The sequence below is a fragment of the Canis lupus genome, chromosome 9, assembly GCF_003254725.2.
Source record: "Canis lupus dingo isolate Sandy chromosome 9, ASM325472v2, whole genome shotgun sequence".
In the NCBI taxonomy this organism is placed as follows: domain Eukaryota; kingdom Metazoa; phylum Chordata; class Mammalia; order Carnivora; family Canidae; genus Canis; species Canis lupus.
In genome coordinates, this window is record NC_064251.1 from 18,271,756 (window position 1) to 18,287,891 (window position 16,136).

General features: G+C 37.2%; 1 protein-coding gene and 1 long non-coding RNA gene across 2 annotated transcripts in view; both read left to right on the forward strand.

The window, feature by feature from the left end:
- The window catches only part of LOC112669839 (leucine-rich repeat-containing protein 37A-like), a 237,007-nt gene that overhangs the window by 209,309 nt on the left and 11,562 nt on the right, over positions 1 to 16,136 (forward strand).
- Positions 1,866 to 14,406, forward strand: LOC125755817 (uncharacterized). The gene is made up of 3 exons (XR_007413177.1): positions 1,866 to 1,988; positions 13,080 to 13,197; positions 14,279 to 14,406. It is a non-coding gene; the product is annotated as an uncharacterized LOC125755817 (long non-coding RNA).

Here is a 16,136-nt window from a genome sequence, read left to right on the forward strand (position 1 = left end):
AAGTGATGGTAGAATGGGAGGAGGAAATAAAGCGCTGGATATAATTACTTAGGAAAGAAGTGTGAAAAAATAATGGGATGAAGAGACCTTGAAAGGAACAGAGTAAGTATTCAAAAAGGCAAACAGAGGATAGAAATGAGAAAATTGAACAACATTAAATAAAAATGAGTAATTAGTTGAAAAGAGTTTTTGGGAGAAAAAGATGTACAAAACAAAGTTATATATGTCCTAAAATATGCATAACTGTCATCTAAGAAGAAAAGAACAAAAAGAAAATAGAACAGATATTTGAAGATAAAATTGAAGAAACAGGGGATCCCTGGGTGGCGCAGCGGTTTAGTGCCTGCCTTTGGCCCAGGGCGCGATCCTGGAGACCCGGGATCGAATCCCACGTCGGGCTCCCGGTGCATGGAGCCTGCTTCTCCCTCTGCCTATGTCTCTGCCTCTCTCTCTCTCTCTCTCTCTCTCTCTGTGACTATCATAAATAAAATTTTAAAAAAAGATACAAAGTTTGAAAAATTTTTTTAACTGAAATATAAAGATGTCATACACTGCCGCTTGGAATGCAAAATGGTACATCCACTTTATTTTTTTTAAAGCTTTTATTCATTTATTATGAGAGACACTGAGGGAGGGAGAGAGAGGCAGAGAAACAGGTAGAGGGAGAAGCTGGCTCCATGCAGGGAACCCGACATGGGACTAGATCCTGGGTCTCCAGGATCACGCCCTGGTCGGAAGGTGGCGCTAAACTGCTGAGCCACGGGGGCTGCCCTACATTCACTTTAGAAAAGAGGTAAGCAGGTTTTTTGTTTTTGTTTTTGTTTTTTTTGAGAGAGAGACAGCAAGCACATGTGTATGAGTGGGGTGGGGAGGAGGGGCAGAGAGAAAGGGAGAGAAAGAATCTTAAGCATGCTCCACGTTCAGCATGGAGCCCCACTGGGGGCTTGATCTCACAACCCTGAGATTATGACCTAAGCCAAAATCAACAATCAACAGTTGGACACTTAACTGACTAACCCCCCAGGCACCCCTAGGAAGCATTTTCTTAAAAAGTTAAATATACACTTAGCACATGATGTAGTAATCCTACCATTAAGTATTTCACCTCCCCCAGAATGAAAGCATATGCTCACACAAAGGCCTGCACGTGACTGCTTTTAGCAGCTTTATTCATCATAGCCAAAAGGAAAATCAGAACAACTCAAATGTCCATTAAGTGATGAATGCATAAACAAACTGATATATCCACACAACTGTAACACTACTCAGTAATAAAAAGGAGTGAATTACGGGTTGATGCAATCACATGGATGAATCTCAAAAGGATTATGCTGAGTCAAAGGAGCCAATCACACAAGACTGCATACTGTATGATTTCATTCATAAGACACGGTAGAGGGGCGCCTGGGTGGCTCAGCAGTTGAGCGTCTGCCTTTGACTCAGGGAGTGATCCCGGAGTCCCGCGATCAAGTCCCAGCTCAGAATCCTTGTATGGAGCCTGTTTCTCCCTCTGACCTCTCTCTCTCTCTCTCTTTGTCTCTCATGAATAAATAAATAAAATCTTAAAAAAAAAAGACATGGTGGAAAAAATACTATAGGGACAAAAATGAGGTTGATGGCTGTCAGGGGCTGATAGTGACAACAGGGGATTAACTACAAACAGAAATGTTCTGTATCTCAAACATGGTGGTGGTTACACAACTATATATTTACCAAAGCTCATTAAAAACTGCATACTTAAAAAGAGTACATATTAACTGAAAATTATGCCTCAATAAAGCTGACTTATAAATAAAACAAACCTAAATACACAACGAAGTGATAATAAACATAAGAAAAATCAACTTACAGTTTTTCCAATTCAAGGGTCATCATGAGAATGCTCTCAATTGTTGAAAGTGACACCTGTGTTGTTCCCATGTCTCTGAAAGAGAACGCCCAAACATGCATGATACCAAAGACTAAAATTTCACACCAAGTACAAAAAGGTACTTAATAGTATGTGATTATTTAAATTCTGGCTTCTCTGTCAAGCTAGCTCAAGAGTTTACTTGCTATGGAAGATAATTTCAGAGCATTCTTATTGAAGAAATTAAAATTTATGTGCATCACGAACATAATCACCTTGGTGCTAAACAGTACAATCTCTTTTTACCCTTTTTCTACTCATTCTCAGTTGCATCCACCTTTCTTGATTAGTCTTTTGTTTTAAATAAGGTATACCTTATTCCAGTTTGCTTTTTGAGATAAATGATATTTCTACATATGTGGTAAATATTTCGCTATACACCTGCATGTTCCATATCTCTATGTGTTCTTCAATACTGCTCTCTTCTACTACAGGCTGTCTTGTCCATATACATTCTTTCTTTGCCAATAATTCTTATTGCAATAACCCAGCTAAAATTTAAATTATGACTTTTTATTCAAAATGCAAAAGATTTAATCTTTGACAAAAGTAAAAAAGAGCAGAAATCATCTCATGAGCCATGAGATTGTTGTAATACTTACAAATATTTTAATGCTGGCAATTTAAAAAGATATGAATCTTCAACAGTTGTCAGAGGGTTATGACTGAGAATTCTGAAAAAAGCAATGGAATTAAAATTATCTGCATTTTAAGTAACTAGATGAAAATTTATGTTCTTTTTTTTGGTATGGAACTTGAAGTTTAAAAGCAATCATTTTCTGCCTTTGCCTATAAAATCACCCTTAGAATCTGTAAAACATTCTTCCTTTGGGCACTACCCAGGTCTCTGAATGATAAAGCAGGAAGAGAAAGAGAAAAAAATTTTTTAAGTGGATGGCAAAGAAAAAATATGCCAAAGAACATTTCAGGTTGAAAACCTCAGAAGTGACTATACCAGTAGGAAGTAATTTCTGTAGGAAATACTATTTCTAGTGTCCTCCATAATTCAAAGTGCTTTTCTTTTATCTCTAGAAAGTTTAAAAATCCTACAGTTTAAACCACCCAGTTAAAGACAAAATGATAACCAATTCTTCAGTTTTGGAGCCAAACAAGAAGGGCTAAATCTATGAGCAGCCGGTGAAAGCTATATTCCCACCACATAGCCTGTGTGTATTCTTGCATTACAGCCTTTGTCATGGCATGTATCACCTGTTTCCTTATCAATCTCCTGGATTCTCGGCTCCTGGAGGGCAGGGACCATACTTTATTGTCATGTTGTCCCTGTGCCTGACATAGTATAGTGCTTGTTATTGACTATTTAATGTTTGTTGAATAAAGGACATCTTGTCATCTTTTTGACACAAGCTTTTATTCCAAAATGCTGAACAGACCTTCTTCCCAACTCTTTAAAATGAAAAAAGGTAAAAGAAATAGGAAGAAAAGAAAAGACAATCTGCCTTGAGGTTGACTCTACTCAAGAATCATTAACTATACTTTTACCAAGTATTAGATAGATAATCTTCATAACCAATACTATTATTGGGCTGTAAGGCATCTGTGATCAGCATTTCACATTTAATCCTTATAATAACCTTATGTGATAGATACTATCATCACCTCATTTTACAAATGAGGAAACTGAGGTACAGAGAGGTTACGTAATTTGTCCGAGTTTGTCAAGCCAGTCAGAAGCAGAGCTGGAATTTGAACTGAGTTCTGACTCCAAAGCCTGTGTGTAACTCACATGAAGAAAAGGGGGTTTATAAAACAGCTGTTACCATAAACTTTGAGAGCGCTAAATATAGAAACTGTATTCATGTTGAACTTCATCTCTCCACCTGGGAGAGCTCCTCTGAGAATTACATTTTCTATTTTTATTCCTTTTCTCTAATCGACTCCCATGATGAAGTATTTAATTAGCTGATGGTCATTGAGACTTTAGGTATTTTAAACCATGTTATAGGTGAATCAGTGAAAACGGGAAAGTGAGGACATTTGAAACTTCATCCCTCCATAAAAGCAACGACAATGACAAACACTGGCAAACATAGAATCAATGTTTTAATCATTTTGGAAAATTTAACCAATGGGTCTACAGCAACCCAGAGAGCATTTATTAAGGGAAAATGTATTAATTTCTATAAGAACAGTGAGATCTGTTGTTTTAACTAGTTCTAGACCTCTGCTCTGTATCCTGATGGTAGCCTTGAAAAATAGCCCACATCCCAGGGGAGCAAAATGGAGCTGGAGTTCCTTAAAGCCTCCTTCCCAAAGAACTGTCATTGTTTTACCTGTCTAGTGAGTTTCCTGGAAGACCTCAATTGAGAACCTTGTCCTTGACCTCACTGAGAACTGCACAATGCTAGAAGCCTCTTCTTCTCAAGGGGCATTTTAAAAATATCATTATTTATTTATTTATTTATTCATGAGAAAGACACACAGACAGAGAGAGAGAGGCAGAGACACAGGCAAAGGGAGACAGAGAGAGGCAGAGACATAGGCAGAGGGAGAAGTGGGCTCCCTATGGGGAGCTGGATGTGAGACTGGATCCCAGAACTCCAGGATCATGCCTAGAGAGGAAGGCAGACACCCAACCGCTTAGTCACCTAGATATCCCCAGGAGCATTTTTAAAAACACTTACAGGTAAATGTTTTAAACTGGCAGCTGTGTAAGGCAATGGATAACAGTTGGGACAAAAAAAAAACAAAAAAACAAAAAACAACAACAACAACAACAACAAAAACCCTAATCTAAAAGTTTAAAAGAAAAAGCTGAGAAATGAGATATCCACAGAGAGTTTGAAATGCTCCAACATATTCCTGAGAAACTAGAAGACCACAAGACATATTCCTAGGAATGTAGAAAAAAACCTTAGCACTAACAAATGGGTTCAGCAAGGTTGCAGGAAACAAGATCAATATATAAAAGTTAGATGTATTTCTATGTATTAGCAATGAGTAATCCAAAATGATATTAAGAAAAAATTTCCATGTATAACAATATTAAAAAGAATAAAATACTTAGGAAAAAATGTAACCAAAAAGTATAAGATCCATACACTGAAAGCTACAAAACATTGTTGAAATTAAAGAAGATTGAAATAAATGGAAAAAATGCCATGGTCATGGACCAGAAGAAAATATTGTTAAAATGGCACTATGCCCCAAATTGAACTATGGCTTCAGCACAACCCTTATCAAGATCACAGCTGACTTGTTTCCAGGCTAATTCTAAAATTCTTATATCAATTCAAGGGACCCAGAATAGCCAAGAAAAATCTAGATAAAGAACAAAAAAGTGGGAAGATTCACATGCTCTGCTTTCAAAACCCAATTCAAAGCTACAGTAATCGTAGTGTGGCACTGGCATAAGGATAGACATATATAATCAGAGAAGGACAAACATTATATGGTGTCATTCATTTGGGGAATATAAATAATAGTGAAAGGGAATAGAAGGGAAGGGAGAAGAAATGGGTAGGAAATATCAGAAAGGGAGACAGAACATGAAGACTCCTAACTCTGGGAAACAAACTAGGGGTGGTGGAAGGGGAGGAGGGCGGGGGGTGGGGGTGAATGGGTGATGGGCACTGAGTGGAGCACTTGACGGGATGAGCACTGGGTGTTATTCTGTATGTTGGCAAATTGAACACCAATAAAAAGTAAATTTATTATTTAAAAAAATAAAAATAAAAATGCTAACACTGGAAAACAATGTAAATCTCTGATGTTCTGTAAATTAAAAGTGAATAAACTGAGGCTGAAGATTTTAAAAAAAAGGATAGACATATAAACCAATGAAACAGAACTGACAGTCCAGGAATAAATCCTCACATTTATAGTTTACTGATTTTCAACAAGAGTGCCAAAGCAATTCAAAGTGGGAAGACTAGTCTTTTCGAATGGAGCTGGGACAACTATATATTCATATACAAAATAAGGATTCCTACACTTCATTCTATATATAAAAATTAACTCAAAATGGATTAACCTAAATGGAAGTGCTCAAGCTATAAAAACTCTTAGAAATCTTTATGACCTTGGATTAGGCAAGAGTTTCTTAGACATGCCACCAAAAGCACAAATAATAAAAGGAAAAATAGACAAATTGGACTTTATAAAAAATTAAACAGATTTTTGTGCTTCAAAGGACATTATCAAGAAAGTAAAAGACCACTCACAGAATGGGAGAAAATATTTGCAAATCATATGTCTGATAAAAGTCTAGTATCCAGAATATCCAGAACACATAAAGAACTCTTACAACTCAATAAAAAGACTAATAATTGAACTTTTAAATGGGCAAAGGATTCAGAGAGACATTTCTCCAAAGAAAATACACAAATGGCCAATAAGCACATGAAAAGATGTTCAATGTCTTAAGTCATTAGGGAAATACAAATCAAAGCTATAATAAGATACTACTTTATACTCACTAAGATGGCTATAATCAGATGGAGAATGATAAGCGGTAGCAAGATTATGGGGAAAGTGGAATCTTCATACATTGGTGAGAACATAAAATGGCATAGTTACATGTGGAACACAGTTTGGCAGTTCCTCAAAAGGGTTAGACATAGAGTTACTACGTGACTCAGCAATTCCACTCCTAGGTATGTACCCAAGAGAATTAAAATCATATGTCCACACAAAACCATGTATGTGAATACTCATAGCAGCATTATTAATAATAGAAGTGGAAACAACTGAAAAGTCCAATAACTGAGGAACAGATGAACAAAAGGTGATGTGTCTATGTAAGGGAATATTATACAGCCTTCAAAAAGAATGAAGTGCTGGTATATATGCTACAACATGGAAAAACTTTGAAGCTAACAGTTATGTGAAAGAAGCTAGACACTCATTTGTATGAAATGTCCAGAAGAGGCAAATCTAGGATACAGAAGGGGAATTAGTTGTTGCCTGGGAGGAGGGAAGAAGGGGGTGGTCACAGCTGATGGGTACGGTATTTATTTTGGAGGGTGATGAAACTGTCCTGGAATTAGGGTGGCTGTTGTCTATCGAAGTATACCACTGGACTGTATACTTTACAATGTTGCATAGTCTATTATGTGGATTATATCTCAATTAAAAATAAAGAACTGGGGATCCCTGGGTGGAGCAGCGGTTTAGTGCCTGCCTTTGGCCCAGGGCGTGATCATGGAGATCCGGGATCGAATCCCACATCGGGCTCCCGGTGCATGGAGCCTGCTTCTCCCTCTGCCTGTGTCTCTGCCTCTCTCTCTCTCTCTCTCTCTCTCTCTCTGTGACTATCATAAATAAATAAAAATTTAAGAAAAATTTAAAAAAAAAATAGAGCACTGGGTGGTAGAACACCAAATATGTTGGTAGGTGGAGAAAAGAAAAGACTTGGACTCTTCTACAACTGAGGTCAGAGGGAGCCAGTGGTAGTGAGGTTGGGAGACAGACTTTTTGGTGGGGGGAGCCATACATTTTTGTTCTTGCCTTGGAAACTCCCCTATTCTTCCTATTCCCATTCTTCTAGATTTTTTTCAGTACCATTAATGTATTGGATTTGTAATGCTAGTTATTATTCAGCAAGATAATGAAGAGGAAGAATATGAGTGTCACATGTCTGGTTAAGCACAGTTCCTCTACTTTGAGATGTTGAATGTCCTTTGCTTTTATTTTTATTTTATTTTTAAAAATATTTTATTTATTTATTCATGAGAGACACACACAGAGAGAGAGAGAGAGGCAGAGACAGAGGCAGAGGGAGAAGCAGGCTTCATGCAGGGAGCCCGATGTGGGACTCAATCACGGGTCTCCAGGATCACGCCCTGGGCTGAAGGCAGCGCTAAACCCCTGAGACACCGGGGCTGCCCTATCCTTTGCTTTTAAAAAACAATTGGCATTAAAATCTATAAGCTCACTGATGGGCTATGTGCTTGTGAGCTCCTCCACCTCTGCATCCTTCCCTCCGTGCGTTTTAAAACAATGACTATAAACCATTATGTAGCCAAAACTATTTGTTTTAACAGTTTGTTATCCTTCCCCCAAATTATCTCAGTTCTCTAACCGTCCACTCTTTCCTGAGTGTTCACCCATGGTCTTGTACCCATCAGCTCAGTGTTTCCTCTTAACCAGTCAGCCCTTGTCCTACTGAGGTTAACATCCTGCATTTATCACTAGTGAAACCAAAATATGGGGCCACTCTAAATTATCCTTGTTCCTCCTCCTGTCTTTAGCGCTATCTTTTCCTCATGAAGGCTGTGCCTGGAGGAAGGACAGAATGAGAACTGACCCAAAAGTTTACAGGTGGAGTACTCCATAGCAACTGCTTTTCTACAAACCACAATACGAGTGGTTTAGATTCACTGAGGACATCACACTAGAGATCATTTTCCTTTCGGTTCAATTCCTTCATTTTGCAGATAAAAGATGTGCTGACCCCTAGTCCACTGGCTTTTTGACATTCACAGGGTTATCTTTATGGAAGTAAAATAAAACAACAGTTTTTATTAGCTTTAAAGGCTGTCTTGTCATCAAAGTTGAAGAGATATTATTCTAAATGATTTTTTTGAAAACTATACCTTATTTGAAGAGGAAAACTCTTGCATTTTTGCAAAAGCTTTTTGCTGTAGAACAATGGGACGGATTAAAGGTAGCTCACAAAATAAGGGAACACGTCTTACCTGTTTTTATTTTTTTCTCCAAATTCTTCTATACGGGTCCAGATAGATGGACTATGTTTCCTTTCTATTAACTAAGGAGACAGAAGAATTGAGGACTGAAGCATGTCTTCACTGTCCTGAATGTACTGAAATCCTAACAGCTTTAGCTGAAAAACTATCCAAAGTAGGCAGTGAAAATAAATTTAAAATAGGACAAACTCCAAACTATCTATCCTAGAATCCCAAGACAGGCAGGGAAAACTGGCTCCTGGAAGGAAGACAGTCGAAGAAATAAGTAGAGTGACCTAGACCCTGTTCCAGTATGTTTGAAGTACTTGGGGATGGATAACCCCTTTCCTTTATTCATCTACATATGTCCATGAGCCACGAGAATGTGACTCCCCACGTGAAGCTCCTCAATACAAGACTTCTAACTAACTTTATCACATAAATTCTTTCTCAGGGGTAGGGGAGGGGCCAAATGTAAAGAATCTGTAATGGTAAGCCTATATCTTAATCAAAGTTCTGAGAATAGTTTTAAAGAAGAGTTCCTGGCAGTGAGGAACAGCAGAAGAAGCAAGCGCCCTTGGAAGCAGGCAGACCTAGGCTTGAATTCTGGCTGTCACTTCCTGGTGAAGTGACTTGAATAACAAACATCTCTGAGTCTTAGTACCATTTACCTCATAAGGCGATTTGAGGATTAAATGAAAGACCATATGCAAAGCATCTTGCATAAGGCTGAGCATAGAGTAGGTGCCTAGTAGTAATGGTGTTACATTTGCCCTGGGGCAGTGAGCAGAAAGCCTGGGGATACCCATAGGTGGCATGGCCAGGAGCTCCAGAAGCATGGGATTGTCTTAGGGAAAAGGAGTTCTCTGCTCTAAAGCTCTTATTCCAGTTAGAAACCAACTCCAAGAGACAATGCACCAAAAGCCAAATAGTCATCATTTAGCTCCTAGTACAAGGGAAAGCGGAGCTGTATTACTTGCAAATCTTGTAAGTGGTTTTGCCACTTATCAACAATGTGAACCTAGGCAAGTTACCCAATGTCTCTGTGTTTCAATTTCCTTGTCCCCAAAGTGGGGATAACAATATCTACATCACAAGAGCTGTTGGAAAAACGAAAATGAGATACAGTGTGAGGGAGCATGTATTGAGTATTTTCCATGTGGCAGGCACTATCTAAGAGTTTTGGTCACACTATCTTGCTTGTACAATACATAAAAGTCCTTAGTATAGTGCCTGGAACACAGTAAGCACCTAATAGAGGTAGGTATTAAAGAAATATTATGGGGCAGAGGAGGAACTGCTATGGTTCCGAGAGAAAGAAGATACGTATCGTTAATAACATGCATGGGAAGAATAAGATGCAGTTGGGAGAAGGAAAGTATAGTGGTTGCTGGGTATGACTGTCTCAAACCTTTTGAACTATTACTAATAGAAAATAATAAAACAGCCACCCTGAGTCCTCCCAAAGGACAGACTGAGTTATTATTTTCACCCTTAATGTTTATGCCTTTCTGAATCTGAACAAGAAGCTGCCAGGATTTCCAGTACATACCAAAAAGTGATGACAATACCCTGAAGTGTATAAACTTGTGTGTGCACACGGCTATCTAAAGGAAACCAATGCTGGATGACTGGGGAAGCATTAGGGTGTCTCTGTGACTGCAGCTCAATTTGCCTTCATAGTATGGCCACACCTGCCTCATTGGTATTCTCAACAGTGAGGTAAATAATTCAATAGGGATAAGGCTTAGAATTTCCTTATTCTCTCTTAGTGCTTATGTTCTTAGCACAACACTGAGGTACCACAGACAAGCCAGCATGTCAATGTACTCTACTTGCATAAGATATAGCCCTTCTACATGGTAGAGTCTTTCAGTTTCTAAAATCATGGAGCTTGTATTGTTAGAACCAGTGAAGTGACTAAAAGAATTTTTAAAAACAATCCATCAGTCTGGACCTGTGTAGGTGAATGAAGAAGAAGCACTTTAAAGTCAGAAAAGAAGAAAAGTATACTTAACATTTTGGATTATCAACCACTGCTGGTTTTCCATAATCTATTTCATTCCTGATTTTATCTGAAAGAGATATGATTATTACTACCATTCAAAAAGTGGTACCTTATTAAAGCCAAAGAAAACAAAAACCTCCAAAGGTGGTACCTCATTAATAAGCTCTTGGCATGTCTTTGAGGTGGATTTCAGATTCAAAATAGACTTTACCACACTGCTAACTTGTTCAGTCAGTATTTATCAATAACTTAGAGGCTTCATTCAAGAAGCTTACTGAGTTATAATTACCTGAAACCCAGGGTCAATCAAGGTCTTGTGGGGCCTGAACCTCATCTACTTTGGGAAATCCTGTCTAATAAAAACATGCAACATTATGAATATAAAAATTGCTAGGACTCCTCTCAAGACCTTGGAAGGGGCCTATGGAAGTGAGGAGCCCTGAAGTTAAAGCTTTGGTCAGTTCAAAATAAATCCACCTCAGCTAGGGCCTATACATTTTACAGACTTCTTTAATGCCAGAGAAAATATTGTTTCAACTTATAAACACCTTGGTAACATGTCACACAGGTAACATGACTAATTCAAAGGGTGGCATCTTCCCTTGGCAACTTGCCTTTGGAAAGAAATGCAATGAAGTTTATATTTCACTATGGCAGAGATTTCCTAAAGCAGACTAGCTTTGTCTATTAGAAAAATTTGACCTCAAACAAAAAAGGAGCCTAACCCCCAGTACACACTTACTGTATCGTGATAATCTTTCAGAAGGAACTGTGAATTAGGTTTTCGAAGCTGTATTCAAGTCCCATGACATGAGTATTAATTTATTATCAATACTGGCTAGCTCTGGTTCTTTAATTACCTTTTTCTGTTATTTAAGATGCACACAGAAACTCAACACAAACAAGCTGTTGCTTCATCCATTAAGAGTCTTTTCTATCCCACAACCTGTTCCCTACCTTGTCAACCCCCTACCTTGTTACCCTGCTGCATGGATGCCCGCACGGCTCCCGTGTGTTTTCCTGTCAACATCTTTCTCCTTCCAGTATGAAAGTTTCTTGGGGACAGTCCCTGTCTTATTCTTTGTACCCCCAGTACTTAGTACAGTGTTGACATGTATTGGACATGGCACTCAGTGAATGTTTTTCAATGAATTCATTGATTTTTATCAACTGATTCCCCCATATTCTTTCTTGTGTTGCCCATATAACTATAATGAAAGTCAGATTCTTTCCTTTCCTTTCTTTCTTTCTTTCTTTCTTTCTTTCTTTCTTTCTTTCTTTCTTTCTTTTTTTCTTTCTTTCTTTCTTTCTTTTCTTTCTTTTTTGGAAATTCAGATTCTTCTAAGAGACTCTTGGTGTGATAACATGCTTAGAAATAAAGATGGTGAGTTTAAGGCAGTATATTGATGCACCAAAACCTCCTGGTGCAGAAACCCAATGAGCCTTTTCTCCGGGGTGTTCGCAAGCAAAAAACTGACCCTCTGTAGTCTTTTTCCAAGTTAGGCATCAGCAAATTAATGGGAGGAGAGAGGAGCCTTCAACAGATAGGCATCTGCAGGAACTGTCCCTCTAGCTCCAGACACACCCTCAACACCTTCATCTATCCTAAAAAAAACTGTGTGAAATAATATTTCTGAACTACAAGACAGATAAGATAATCTTTTCCAAAGTCACGTTTAGAGGAAGATCTTCACCTTGAGTCTAAAATCCCCCTCAGGCCATTGAACATCCCCCACTATGATTTGTTTATATCACCAGGAAATCACAGAATTTTCCAGCCGAAAGGGAATAACACACTTCTTATTGAAGAAGAGTCAGGAAATAGCCACATGGAATTATGCTACAGCAATGTATTTCATGAACATTTTTCACACAACTTAACACAAACAATATCTTTTACCATACCTCAAAGGTTCTTATGGCCCCCAGATGATTTACTCAGAGGTATACATTTTTTGAAAAATAATGTTCTGGGTAACTGGTGAGAGAAGTGCCCTGTGGCAGGTTCTCAGCAGTTGTTTCTGCTTTACCATTTAAAAGAAGCTGATGGCTGAGGAAGCACCCACACTTTTGCTCCCTGGAGAATTCCCCTACACTTAGTTCTTTGAAGCTTTATTTTGCATGCATTGAAGCAGTTAGGAACTTTGCCCATTAGCAGGAATCAAAGTTAAATTCAGAGGTGGAATTTGAAGGACCATGCCCCTATTGGAGAAGCATCATTGTCATGGATTCCCAGGATAGTGTTGACTTGGGTGTTATTTGCTTGGGGCCTTTTATTGCCCATACCAAAGCTGAGTACAGGGAAAGCTGAGAGTGCCATTTATGAGATAGACAAGCCTCTTGGCCTCTTTGTACCTTAGTTTCATTTGAAAAAAAAAAAAAAAGAATGGATTTTAAGACATACTTTTCAGAGTTCATACTGGGCTTAACATCCACTGAACCAATAAATGTATGATGTTTTTACATATTGTTTGTCTGTTTATTTTTTACATGTGTTTATTTTCTATTTCACTTACAGCTTATGTAAAAACTGCATTCCATGCCAGGCCTGAAATGTTCCAAAGCTCACTTCCGTCAATACATTGCAACTAACATTTCTACAAAAAAAGACACAAGCAAAAGAAGAAGGAAAAAAGGTATTCTTTCAGAACATTTACCCTTTGGCAGTGATTCCAATTTATATAGGATGAAACATAATCTCAATACCCTCTCCATATCCTGAAACTATCTCGCTATGGAAGATATGCCTTTTAAAATTTTTTTAGAAATTTAAATTTAAAAAATTTGCATGAAAGATTTATATTTTCATGTTTCTACATGTGTTGCATTAGATACAAATCTGTAAATGCTCAATAAATACTTGTGTTAGGTAATCTTTATTTCTCTAGAAAAATATTTCACATCAGCACTATTGACATTTATGGTTGGATCCTTTTTTAAGAGGGGCTGTCCTGTGCATTATAGGGTGTTTAGTGCCATCTCTGGCCTCTGCCCACTAGATGCCAGTAGCATATCTACAGTCTGACAACCAAAAATGTCTCCAGACACTTCAAATGTCACCTGGGTGCAAAATCACCCTAGTTGAGAACCACTTCTCTAGAATGATTCAGTCTGATCTGTATAATAATTCTTACACTAATCTTTGCTACAGACAAAAAAGATTCGCTACATAATTTTAGTAGCTTTCTACTAATAAAATTACAATCATATTTCAAAATGATTGTAGCAAAGAGGTTTACAATTAAGTTTAACAAAAATTCCAAATATAATGAAATTTATATTTGTAACTTACATAAACTTCAAAAAAGGTAGTGGTTCAAATGTACGTCTTTCAATAGATTGTATCTTATTGCAGGATAAATCTCTAGGAAAAGTAAAAGGAAAATATTGCCTCAATTAGCTATTAGATACCTAACTAGTAGGCTGATAGTATTGAATAAGCAGCTTTTGCCTAAACTCTGAACTTAAGGACTTGTTATTTGAACCTTCCAGAGCCCCTAACTCTCCTCATCTCTCTTAAGAGTCTCACTTTCATAAATGAAAGAAGTAACTACAGCTCTTGATAGATTCTGGAATTAATCTTTCCTGAGAGCAGAAGAATTAATTAGAGGACATTTGAGGCCTCATCAATTTCTAGATTATGAGCTCAAAGTTTTGACCTCCACATAGAATTTCTTTCTTTATTTTGTAAAAGATTTTATTTATTTATTCATATAGACACACAGAGAGAATGAAAGGCAGAGACACAGGCAGAGGGAGAAGCAGGCTCCATACAGGGAGCCTGACATGGGACTGGATCCAAGGTCTCCAGGATCACACCCTGGGCAGAAGGTGGCACTTAACCGGTGAGCCACTCGGGCTGCCCCTATAATTTCTTTTTAAAAAATATTTATTTATTAGAGAGTGTGTGTGCATGCACATGCACAAGTGGGAGGAGCAGAGGAAGAGGGAGAGAGAATCCCAAGCAGACTCCTCACTGAGTCCAAAAACTGTCTTTTGGGGCACCTGCGTGGCTCAGTGGTTGAGCATCTGCTTTTGGCTCAGGTCGTGATCCTGGAGTCCTAGAATCGAGTCCCTTTTCAAGCTCCCCACAGGGAGCCTGCTTCTCCCTCTGCCTATGTCTCTGCCCCTCTCTCTGTATCTCTCATGAATAAATAATTACAATTTTTAAAAATAAATAAATAAAAACTGTCTTTTCATTTCACTGGCCTCTCTATTTTTGTTTTCCATTTTCTTTATTTGTGCCTTGATCTCTATTATGCTATTTCTTCTCCTTATTCAATGATTAATTTTCTTTTCTTTTTTTAATTTCTTAAAAGTGGATACTGGGGAAGTTGAACACCGCATTAGCAACATCCCATATGTTGACATGGTTTCAGTTTTAGTACGAAATAGCTCTTAATTTCTCTTTTGATTTCTTTGACTGGCAGGGTTACTTAGAAGTATGTTGTTTAGTTTCTAAATAATTTGGAGATTTTTCAAATCTGTTCATTTCTAATTTAATTCCATTGTAGTCACAGAACATATGTTGAATGACTTAAATCCTTTTAAACTTATTGAGGCTTGTGTTATACCCATGAATTCTGGTATTAGATGAGCCTATGATCTATTTTGGTAACTATTATGTATCTACTTGAAAAAAATGAGTACTCTGATTTTGGGTGGAGCATTCTATAATGTCAGTTAGGTCAAGTATGTAGATAGTGTTATTCAAGTCTGCTATATCTTTACTGATTTTCTATATATTTTTCTGTCAATTATTTAGAAAGCAATATTGAAATTTCCAACTATAATTGTGTATTTATTTGTCTCTCTTTGCCATTCTCCTTCATATATTTTGAAGTTCTGTTATCAGATGCATAAATTTTTAGGTTATGTCTTTTTTATTAGTTGATATTCCTATAATGATGGAATAACCTCCTTTATCCTTGGTAATATTTTTTTACTTTGAAATGCACTTTGTCTTACAGTAATGTAGCCACCCAAGGTTTCTTTTGATTACTGTTAGCATAGCACAATTTTTTCTATACTTTTAACCTACTTGTATATTTCTATTGCAGATGATTCTTATAGACAGCATATAGTTGGCTTTTGCTTTTTTATATTTTAATTAGGGTGATTATACCATTACACCTAATGTAATTATTAACATGACTACATTTAAAGCTACTAAACTCTCTATGTGTCCCATCTGTTCTTTGTTTTGCTATTTTTTTTCTTTTTCTTCCTACTTTTGGATGACTGAGTACACTTTTAAATTAAATTAAATTAAATTAAATTAAATTAAATTTTATTTGTTGGCTAGTTAATTACAACTCAGGTTTTGTTAGTTTAGCAGTAGTTTAATGGCTTGTAGTGTTCATCTTTAACTTTTCACAGTCTATCTTCAAATAATATATGATTTCATGATTGGCATAAGAACCTTACAATATATAGTGTACTTCATTTCTCCCTTACTGGCCTTTGTGCTAATGTCTTCATACATTTTGCTTTACTTCTAAACAGCACACTATATTATTTTTTTGTTTAAACAATAAGTTAACTCCTTTAGGAAGTATAGTTGATGTATATTAAA